At 42.1% G+C, this 11,636-nt stretch overlaps 1 long non-coding RNA gene across 1 annotated transcript in view; it reads right to left on the minus strand.

Moving 5' to 3' along the window:
• LOC116548742 overlaps positions 1–11,332 on the minus strand; it is a 26,268-nt gene extending 14,936 nt beyond the window's left edge. Inside the window, exon 1 of the long non-coding RNA XR_004267524.1 lies at positions 11,224–11,332. This is a non-coding gene — a long non-coding RNA (uncharacterized LOC116548742). The remainder of the gene's footprint in view (positions 1–11,223) is intronic.
• Positions 11,333–11,636: the final 304 nt, after the last annotated feature.

The following is an 11,636-nucleotide window of genomic DNA, read 5'->3' on the forward strand; positions in this document are numbered from 1 at the left end:
GATATCAGCCCTTTGTCAGATGGGTAAACTGCAAAAATTTTTTCCCAATCTGTTGGTTGCCGATTCACTCTAATGATTGTTTCTTTTGCTGTGCAGAAGCTGTGGAGTTTGGTTAGGTCCCATTTGTCTATTCTGGCTTTTGTTGTCAATGCTTTTGGTGTTTTGGTCATGAAGTCCTTGCCTACGCCTATGTCCTGAATGGTTTTGCCTAGATTTTCTTCTAGGGTTTTTATGGTGTTAGGTCTTATGTTTAAGTCTTTAATCCATCTGGAGTTAATTTTAGTGTAAGGTGTCAGGAAGGGGTCCAGTTTCTGCTTTCTGCACATGGCTAGCCAGCTTTCCCAACACCATGTATTGAACAGGGAATCCTTTCCCCATTGCTTGTTTTTGACTGGTTTGTCAAAGATCAGATGGTTGTAGATATGTTGTGTTGCCTCCGAGACCTCTGTTCTGTTCCATTGGTCTATATCTCTGTTTTGGTACCAGTACCATGCTGTTTTGATTACTGTAGCCTTGTAGTATAGTTTGAAGTCTGGTAGTGTGATGCCCCCCGCTTTGTTCTTTTTGCTTAGAATTGACTTGGCTATGCGGGCTCTCTTTTGGTTCCATATGAAGTTTAAGGTGGTTTTCTCCAGTTCTGCGAAGAAGGTCATTGGTAGCTTGATGGGGATAGCATTGAATCTGTAAATTACTTTGGGCAGTATGGCCATTTTCACGATATTGATTCTTCCTAACCATGAACATGGAATGTTTCTCCATCTGTTTGTGTCCTCTCTTATTTCATTGAGCAGTGGCTTGTAGTTCTCCTTGAAGAGGTCCTTTACATTCCTTGTTAGTTGTATTCCTAGGTATTTTATTCTCTTTGTGGCAATTGTGAATGGAAGTTTGTTCTTGATTTGGCTCTCTTTAAGTCTGTTATTGGTGTATAGGAATGCATGTGATTTTTGCACACTGATTTTGTATCCTGAGACTTTGCTGAACTTGCTTATCAGTTTCAGGAGGTTTGGGGCTGAGACGATGGGGTCTTCTAGATATACAATCATGTCGTCTGCAAATAGAGACAATTTGACTTCCTCCTTTCCTATTTGAATACCCTTTATTTCTTTTTCTTGCCTGATTGCTCTGGCTAGAACTTCTAATACTATATTGAATAGCAGTGGTGAGAGCGGGCATCCTTGCCTGGTGCCACATTTCAAGGGAAATGCTTCCAGTTTTTGCCCATTCAGTATGATATTGGCTGTTGGTTTGTCATAAATAGCTTTTATTGTTTTGAGATACGTTCCATCGATACCTAGCTTATTGAGTGTTTTTAGCATAAAGGGCTGTTGAATTTTGTCAAAGGCCTTCTCTGCATCAATTGAGATAATCATGTGGTTTTTGTCTTTGGTTCTGTTTATGTGGTGAATTATGTTTGTAGACTTGCGTATGTTGAACCAGCCTTGCATCCCCGGGATGAAGCCTACTTGATCATGGTGGATAAGCTTTTTGATGTGCTGTTGCAGTCGGCTTGTCAGTATTTTATTGAAGATTTTTGCATCTATGTTCATCATGGAGATTGGCCTGAAGTTTTCTTTTCTTGTTGAGTCTCTGCCGGGTTTTGGAATCAGGATGATGTTAGTGTCATAAAATGATTTGGGAAGAATTCCCTCTTTTTGTATTGTTTGGAATAGTTTCAGAAGAAATGGTACCAGGTCCTCTTCGTATGTCTGGTAGAATTCAGCTGTGAACCCATCTGGACCTGGGCTTTTTTTGGGTGGTAAGCTCTTAATTGCTGCCTCAACTTCAGACCTTGTTATGGGTCTGTTCAGGTTTTCGGCTTCTTCCTGGTTTAGGCTTGGCAGGAGGCAAGTGTCCAGGAATTTATCCATTTCTTCCAGGTTTATTAGTTTGTGTGCATAGAGTTGTTTGTAATAATCTCTGATGATGGTTTGAATTTCTGTGGAATCTGTGGTGATATCCCCTTTATCGTTTTTTATTGCATCAATTTGGTTATTCTCTCTTTTCTTTTTTATTAATCTGGCTAGTGGTCTGTCTATTTTGTTGATCTTTTCAAAAAACCAGCTCCTGGATTTATTGATTTTTTGAAGGGTTTTTTGTGTCTCTATCTCCTTCAGTTCTGCTCTGATCTTAGCTATTTCTTGTCTTCTGCTAGACTTTGAGTTTTTTTGATCTTGCTCCTCTAGCTCTTTCAGTTTTGACGATAGGGTGTCAATTTTTGATCTCTCCTTGCTTCTCATGTGGGCACTTATTGCTATATATTTTCCTCTAGAGACTGCTTTAAATGTGTCCCAGAGATTCTGGTATGTTGTGTCTTCATTCTCGTTGGTTTCGAAGAACATCTTTATTTCTGCCTTCATTTCATTGTTTATCCAGTCAACATTCAAGAGCAAGTTGTTCAGTTTCCATGAAGCTGTGTGGTTCTGAGTTAGTTTTTGGATTCTGAGTTCTAACTTGATTGCACTGTGGTCTGAGAGACTGTTTGTTACGATTTCCGTTCTTTTGCATTTGCTGAGGAGTGATTTACTCCCAATTATGTGGTCAATTTTAGAGTAGGTGTGATGTGGTGCTGAGAAGAATGTATATTCTGTGGATTTGGGGTGGAGAGTTCTGTAAATGTCTATTAGGTTTGCTTGGTCCAGGTCTGAGTTCAAGTCCTGGATATCCTTGTTAATTTTCTGTCTGGTTGATCTGTCTAATGTTGACAATGGGGTGTTAAAGTCTCCCACTATTATTGTGTCGGAGTCTAAGTCTCTTTGTAAGTCATTAAGAATTTGCCTTATGTATCTGGGTGCTCCTGTATTGGGTGCGTATATATTTAGGATCGTTAGCTCTTCTTGTTGCATTGATCCTTTTACCATTATGTAATGTCCCTCTTTGTCTCTTATGATCTTTGTTGCTTTAAAGTCTAATTTATCAGAGATGAGAATTGCAACTCCTGCTTTTTTTTGCTCTCCATTTGCTTGGTAAATCTTCCTCCATCCCTTTATTTTGAGCCTTTGTGTATCCTTGCATGTGAGATGGGTTTCCTGGATACAGCACACCAATGGGTTTTGTCTTTTTATCCAATTTGCCAGTCTGTGTCTTTTGATTGGGGCATTTAGTCCATTTACATTTAGGGTTTATATTGTTATGTGTGAATTTGATACTGCCATTTTGGTGCTAGCTGGTTGTTTTGCCCTTTAGTTGAGCTGGTACTTGTTGTTCCTTTATATGTGTAGAGCCTCTTTCAGGAGCTCTTGTAGAGCTGGCCTGGTGGTGACGAAGTCTCTGAGTACTTGCATGTTCCCAAAGGATTTTATTTTTCCTTCACTTATGAAACTTAGTTTGGCTGGATAGGATATTCTGGGTTGAAAGTTCTTTTCTTTAAGGATGTTGAATATTGGCCCCCATTCTCTTCTGGCTTGTAGGGTTTCTGCTGAGAGATCTGCTGTGAGTCTGATGGGCTTCCCTTTATGGGTAACCCAACCTTTCTCTCTGGCTGCCCTTAGTATTTTCTCCTTCATTTCGACCCTCGTGAATCTGACGATTATGTGCCTTGGGGTTGCTCTTCTTGACGAATATCTTTGTGGTGTTCTCTGTATTTCCTGGACTTGAATGTTTGCCTGCCTTGCTAGGTTGGGGAAGTTTTCCTGGATAATATCCTGAAGAGTATTTTCCAGCTTGGATTCATTCTCCTCGTCGCATTCAGGTACACCTATCAAACGTAGATTAGGTCCTTTCACATAGTCCCACATTTCTTGGAGACTTTGTTCATTCCTTTTTACCCTTTTTTCTCCAGTCTTGCCTTCCCGTTTTATTTCATTGAGTTGATCTTTGACCTCTGATATCCTTTCTTCTGCTTGGTCAATTCGGCTGTTGATACTTGTGCATGCTTCACGAAGTTCTCGTGTTGCGTTTTTCAGCTCCATCAATTCACTTATATTCCTTTCTATTTTGTCCATTCTTGTTAGCATTTCGTCAAATCTTTTTTCAAGGTTCTTAGTTTCTTGGCATTTGGTTAGAACATGTTCTTTAAGTTCACAGAAGTTTCTTACTACCCACCTTCTGAAGTCTGATTCTGTCATTTCATCACACTCATTCTCCATCCAACCTTGTTCCTTTGCTGGCGAGGAGTTGTGATCCCTTTTAGGAGGAGAGGTGTTCTGGTTTCGGGTGTTTTCATCCTTTTTGCGCCGGTTTCTTCCCATCTTTAAGGATTTATCCACCTGTCGACTTTGTGGTTGTTGGCTTTCAGATTGGGCCTCAAATCTTTCAGATTGACGGTCTGTTTGTTGATGATGAGGTTATTTCTGTTTCTTGGTTTTCCTTCTGACAGTCTGGCCCCTCTGCTGTAAGTCTGCTGAGGTTCACTCCGGGCCCTGCTTGCCTGGGGTTCACCTGCAGCAGCTGCTGAACAGCAAGGGTTGTTACCAGTTTTCTTCTTCTGCTATCTTTGTCCCAGAAGGATACCCGCCTAGTGTCAATCTGATCTCTCTTTTATGAGGTGTCTTTTTGGATATATAGGGGTCAGGGAGCTGCTTGAGGAGACGGTCTCTTCTTTATAGGAGCTCAACCGGTGAGCTGTGAGCTCTGTTGTTGTTCATTCAGAGCTGCTGGGCAGGTACTTTTAGGTCTGCTGTAGCAGTACTCATACACTGCTTTTTGTTCCCAGGTGCTCTGTCCCAGGGATTTAGGGCTTTATTTATGAGTTCCCGTTATGCTGCCGCCTTCTTTTTTTTTTTTTTCTCCTTCAGACCTGCCCAGCCCAGCAAGGAGGCAGCCTAGTCACTGTCGGCCTATAGCAGCTTTGCTGAGCTGCTGTGGGCTCCGCCCCGCTGACGAGTGAACTTCCCTGCAGTCCTGTTTATATGGGTGTAGTTAGAACTGCTTTGGCGATGGTGGCCCGCCTCTGTTGGGGCGGAGTCTCTGCTGTGGCGGGTTGCCTTGGCAACGGCGGGCTGCCTCAGCAATGGCGGACGCCCCTCCCCCACAGAGCTGGACCGTCCTGGGTTCAGCTGCGCTTGCTGTGAAACTGTTCTTTTGTGGGGGTGGGACCAGCCGAGCCTGATCGCCTGGCTCCCTGCCTCAGAGCCTTTTTTAAGTTGGTGTTCCAGTCGCCTGTTGAAGAGGCGCCGGGGTCTGTTTGTTTTCCCCTGCGGCCACTCGCTGCGCTGGCTTAAACAGCGGCACTGAGGTTTGTGGCGCTTTTTTTTGTTTTTTTCCCCTGGAATCTACTGTCCTGGTTCTCTGCTCAGTCCCCTTTTTGAACCTGCGTATGGGCAACTTCCCGTGGCTCCACTCGCCAGCCTAAAGGGCCCCCGGACCGGTGTATTTTGTACGGAGAACCGCGGCTCCGGGGCGCTGACAAAGCAGCCGCGCTGGGCAAAGCAGCCGCGCTGGCCGAAACAGCCGCGCTGGCGAGCGTGGAGCACCTCTGCCCGGGAATTAGCTAGTCTGTGGGCAATAAAAACACGGCGTCCACTCACCCTCTGCGCTTTCACTGGGAGCTGCAATCCTGAGCTGTTCCTAAACGGCCATCTTGGATCCCCCCCCATCAATTCGATTTTTAAAGACTTGCATAGATCTCACTACAGTTTTGCATTCAGATTTCATTGAATGAACATTTTCTCAATGCTTTTTTTCCCTTTCACTTGCTTGCTAATGGATTTCCAAGTGATGATGTGACAAAAGGGCCAAAGGACTGTGTATACCAACGATTCATGTAAATCCCATAGGAAGAGACACTCTGGATGATAGAAAACACTGGGTAACGACTGAAGTATCAATGAATGATGCTACAATTAGTATCAATACTAATTATAGCTTTTTTACATTAAATAATCAAAAGGGCCTCGATTTCGGAGAGCAGGGGAATAGTGAATTACATTATAAGATAGTTACTTAAGGGATGATAATCAACAATTAAAATTATGATTATAAAGATTATATAGCCATACATATGTATGGAAATGTATGGGATACAATATTAGTGAAGAAAGCTAATTATTTCTGTGTCTTGAACCACAGCTCAAGATGCAGGAGTAAAAAGTGAATTCCTTACATGGAAGGTAGGCAGAGTCTGTCCCAAAGCCGTCAAAGCATGGCTCTACCTTCTCTCTTGAGAGCTGGCTTCTAGACATAAGCTGTGTGCTGGATAGGACACAGGTGGAGCCCTTCTTACCGGGAAGGTTGGCCACGACTGTGACTCCTTCTTGTGTGTCCGTGCAGCACTGCTAGACAAGCCCGTCCTGGAAACAAATCTGGGGAAATTTATGCTGACACTTGGTTCCACATCTGGAAATGCTGAGGGTCAGTTATGATTCTTAGCATTGTGTTCATTCTCTTCTTGAGCAAAACTTCAACAGACCTGGCAGGCCAGTGCTCATTTTTCCAGACGCCCAAGACATTCCAGCAATCTCCTTTCCTAAAACTCAGTGGGTTTCAATGTTCAGGCCCGAAGACCCACAATTTCCAATGTTTTCAGTTGCAAAACGTTAGACCTGTGAGGATCTGCTACCTGTCACGTTCTGGCCGTTAAGGAGACACATTTTAAATAATACTCCCTGGATGAAAGATACCATTTACAAAAGTTTTTCTTCAAAGACTTCACAAGTCTTTTAGGAACTGATTAAAACTTGACAATTGAGATCCCAATCCTTGGGCCTTTCTCAGGGAAAAATGTTAAAAAGAAACAAGTGAAGATTTTTGTCAAGTAGGAAAACCAATGAAAAATAAAAGTAAGTTAAAAGAAATTTTTCTTGTTTTGTTTTACATAAAAGAAAAAGGACCAGGTGTGGTGGCTCACCCCTGTAATCCCAGCACTTTGGGAGGCTGAGGTCACTTGTGCCCAGGAGTTGGAGATGAGCCTGGGCTACTTGGTGAAACCCCATCTATACCAGAAATATAAAAACTACCCACTGTCATAACCTAGTCTCAAAAAAAAAAAAAAAAAAAAAAAAAAAAAAAAAAAAAAAAACAAAGAAAATGGTCAGCTAAAGGAAATGGGAGAATCATCTACTTCACAATTTAGAGAGTTTTATCTTTATTTTTCCTATCTTTTGCTTCATGGTTTGTATAATTCATCTTTCAGTAGAGGCAAAAAATTATTTGTGCTTTGACCTAGTTACAGAAAAGGGGTGAGAACAATTAACATCAAGAAGTACTTTGTCTATCAATAAACTGCTATTCAAAAGGGCTGCGCTAGCTCTCCACCCCACCTCTTGTTTTCAATGTCATAATTATTTATAGGGCCAGTTGGAGTCTCAACTCTGCTAAAACGATTTATTCAAGGGCCTCAGCCCATATCCCAAGCATAACACTGCCCCATTAGGCTTCTGGGCAAATGTTTGTTCATATGGATCCTGACTCAGCTGTCAGGTCTGTGAGAGAGAGAGAGAGTGTGTGTGTGAGAGAGAGAGAGAGAGAGAGTGTGTGTGTGTGAGAGAGAGAGAGAGAGAGAGAGAGAGAGAAACAGAGGTGGCAGAGACTACTACTCTTAATTCGGTTTTTTCTGAAACATCTGAACGCATACGGTGACTGAGCACTATGAATGATGCAGTAATACAAGGTGAGACCCTTCTCCTTTCCCTGTGTGAGTAAGATGGTCCTGACTCTGCCAGAGACAAATTCCCCACTCACTGTCCACCAAAATGAGAAAGCCATAGGCATTTGATTAGCCATGGCTGATGAAACGAGACCACCCCTGAGAAGAGCACATGTGAATTGGGTGGGGTCAAGAGATCTTCATTGGATATAGACATCCAGGCCTCATGTTCGTTGACACGGTAGTATTCAGGAAAGCTTTGAAAATCTGTTTTTGCCTGAAGTGCATCTTACACTAGGCAAGTAAACACACTATAAAACCTGAACATCAGACCCAGCACCCTAGTGTGGCATTTCCTTAGAGTTCAAAAGTCTGATCAAAGAAGGAACAGATTAGCTTGGTGCAAAAGTAATTGTGGTTTTCACCATTACTTTCAATAGCATAGAGGTTAAAAATATGGATTCTGGAGCCTGATTTCCTGCCACTGATTAGCTGGGTAACCTTAGGCAAGTGACTTAACCTCTCCGTTTATTTTTCTGTAAACAGGACATGCTAATTATACTTATCTCGTAAGATTGTTAGGAGGATCCACATTTGCAAAATGTTTAAGCCAGTGCCTGGAAAGTGTTTGCTGAATAAAATTAATAGATTTTTGAAACAATTTCATTCCCAGTCCCATCTGTTTTCACCCAGGGATTCTGTTAGATTTTAAAACAGTCATTAAAAGTTTTTTGGCTTGGCATGGTGGCTCATGCCTGTAATCCCCCACTTTGGGAGGCCGAGGTGGGCGGATTACCTGAGGTCAGGAGTTCTAGACCAGACTGGCCAACATGGTGAAACCCCTATCTCTACTAAAAATACAAAAATTAGCCCAGCATGGTAGTGGGCACCTATAATCCCAGCACTTTGGAAGCTGAGGCTGGAGAATCGCTTAAACCCAGGAGGTGGAGTTTGCAGTGAACCAAAATAGGCCCATTGTACTCCAGCTTGGGTGACAAGAACGAAACTCTGTCTCAAAAAATCAAACAAACCAACAAAAAAGTTTATTGCTTCTCCAAGATCTTTTATCCTTGACTTTCAAATTAAATGTATTTGGGTGAGAACAACTTTGCCATTGGAAGTAGGAACAGTGAACAGAGACACACATAATGAATCTGGGTTAAAATATTAATTCCACACTCAATAATTATAGGGACTTGAGAAAGTTCCTTCACTTCTTTGAACTCAACTTATACATCAGTAAATTGGGAAAAATGTGAACCTCTCAGTGTTATCATGAAGATGGAAGTTACTCAGGACTTAATCTGATGGGGAAAAAAAGTTATCTTCTTGATAAATTCCAGGCTCTATCTTTTTGCTTAAACCTCTTTTCATTCAACTCTTACAATCTTTTAAAGCCTCTTCGGCTCACTGATTCATAGTAGGTTTCATAGTCTTCTTGTGATATGAACAGTTGAAACTTTATTTCCTTTGGGTTGTTTTGCTATTATACACATACTGGTAAGATCCGAAGAGTGGGGAAAAATTATGTTGACTGGTAAGAATATTTTTAGAACAATACATTTCAAGAAAATCCTCCAGACCTGGGTTGCTCCTCTTGAGGATTAATTAGCATTATGCCCTAGGGATTCTCTCACCCTTTTGCTGTTTGCAAAACTCTATACCGTTAGGCAGATGTCACCTAGAGCTGGTTGTCTTTTTTCAACAGAATTTGTTTTTGAAAAGGTGGGCTTTTTAAGAGCTTTTCTATTTCTATCTCTATTTTCTATATTTTTTCATTGAAAAATGTGTCAAAATTATCCATGATTTTCAGCTGCCTGACATTTGTCTCACATATGTTTCTTTTTAACACAAATTATTTTTTTCTCCTCAATGCCAAGTTTAAGACCTCAAATCCTTCTTTTAAAGCTATTTAAAATATTCAGCAAGTTACTCTCCGTGGGATTGGCTGACGCAGGGGCTCCTGTATTTGTTTTTACAAAAGAATGGCTGTTTCCCTGGTCTGGTTACTTTATTCTTTGAATTTTCCTTGGAGAAGTCAACAAACTGACCAACTATCTCTCCTGGAGAGAACCCTAAAGCTGTTAGTGTGCGTGCCAAGACGTGCTTCTGTCTCAGATAGACAAGCAAGTCACCAGCCCCTGGAAACCCTGGGCCGCGCTGCTCCTCCTGGGAGGCACTCTCCTCCTCAGAGACACCAGTGTCCTTTCCAAAATGGCTTTCAATCAGCCCTGTGTTGCTCAGTGCCCCATGAAAAAGTTAAAAGTTTCTACACTCAAGCAGGCTAGGAGAATCTGTGAAAACAGTTTAACTTCTGATGCAAATTATGCTTCTTTTCTTGAAGTTACAATGCAACATTAACACATGAAAGTTGCCATGTTTCTTAGTAAAGAAATTGAACTTGGCCTCATGCTAACTAGAATTGCTTAACCGGGAATCCCACTTTTCAGTGTTATCTATTCCAAGCCTGGGAACTTGGGGTTCTACAGAAGATATCTGGAGAAACATTGTTATTTTAAAGAATGCTATGAGGCCGGGCGCGGTGGCTCAAGCCTGTAATCCCAGCACTTTGGAAGGCCGAGGCGGGTGGATCACAAGGTCAAGAGATCGAGACCATCCTGGTCAACATGGTGAAACCCCGTCTCTACTAAAACTACAAAAAATTAGCTGGGCATGGTGGCGCGTGCCTGTAATCCCAGCTACTCAGGAGGCTGAGGCAGGAGAATTGCCTGAACCCAGGAGGCGGAGGTTGCGGTGAGCCGAGATCGCGCCATTGCACTCCAGCCTGGGTAACAAGAGCGAAACTCCGTCTCAAAAAAAAAAAAAAAAAAAAGAATGCTATGAACTGGGCTCAGGCTAACATGCCAAGAATGGTCCAGAGGGCCCAATTGTTCATCTTCATTAAAGCTCCTCTCCCTCTCACCAGGTGTGGCTTGGAGAATCCTACTCCTTTAAGCCCGCACCAGTATGGTTCAAGAGGGGGGATGCAACAATGGAATACCATTTGGCCCTAAAAAAGAAGCCAATCCTGCCATTTGCAGGATGTTATGCTAAGGGAAATAAGCCAGTCCCAATAGGACAAAGACAACATGGTTGCATTTACAGGAGTTAAATGAAGTTGTCTAATTCATAGAAGCAGATAGTAGAATGGCAGTTGTCAGAGGCTGCAGGAGGGGGACATGGGAAATGTTGTTCAGCAGATGAAAGTTTCATTTACGCAAGATGAATAAGATCTTCTGCTGAACACGGAATACAATTCCACAATACTGTATTGTGCACTTAAAAATTTGTTGAGAGGTAGATCTCAACACCGTATTAAGTGTTTTTTCTTTGTTTGTTTTGAGACAGAGTTTTACTTTTGTCACCCAGACTGGAGTGCAGTAGTGCGATCTTGGCTCACTGCAACCTCCACCTCCCAAGTTCAAGCAATTCTCCTGCCTTGGCCTCCTGAGTAGCTGGGATTGCAGGCACCCATCACCAGACCCAGCTAATTTTTTTTGTAGTTTTAGTCGAGACAGGGTTTCACTATGTTGGCCAGGCTGGTCTTGAACTCCTGACCTCAGGTGATCTGCCCGCCTTGGCCTCCCAAAATGCTGGGATTACAGGCATGAGCCACAGCGCTCAGCCCCATGTTAAATATTCTAATGACAACAACAAAGAGACACAAGGAAAGTTTTAGAGGCAGTGGATATGTTCATTACCTTGCTTGTGGTGGTGTTTTCATGGGTGTGTGCATATGTCAAGGCTCATCAAATTGTATACAGTGAGCCCTCTGTATCTGCAGGTTCCACATCTGTGGATTCAACCAACCTCAATCTGAAAATATTCAGAAAAAAAAATGAAAAATAACCATACAACAATAAAAATACAAATATTAAAAATACAACAATTCACATAGCATTTACATTATATTAGGTGTTCTAAGTAATCTGGAGATGACTTTACATATATGGGAAGATGTGCATAGGTTTCATGTAAACACTATGCCATTTTACATAAGGGACATGAGCATCATGAATTTTGGTATCCTCAGAGGTTCTGGAACCAATCTCCCGGTGGATACTGAGGGTTGACTATACGTTAAATATCTACAGTTTGTTGTACATCAGTTATG

Source organism: Sapajus apella, unplaced genomic scaffold (genome assembly GCF_009761245.1).
Source record: "Sapajus apella isolate SASKATOON/1434 unplaced genomic scaffold, GSC_monkey_1.0 scaffold5, whole genome shotgun sequence".
Taxonomy (NCBI): Eukaryota; Metazoa; Chordata; class Mammalia; order Primates; family Cebidae; genus Sapajus; species Sapajus apella.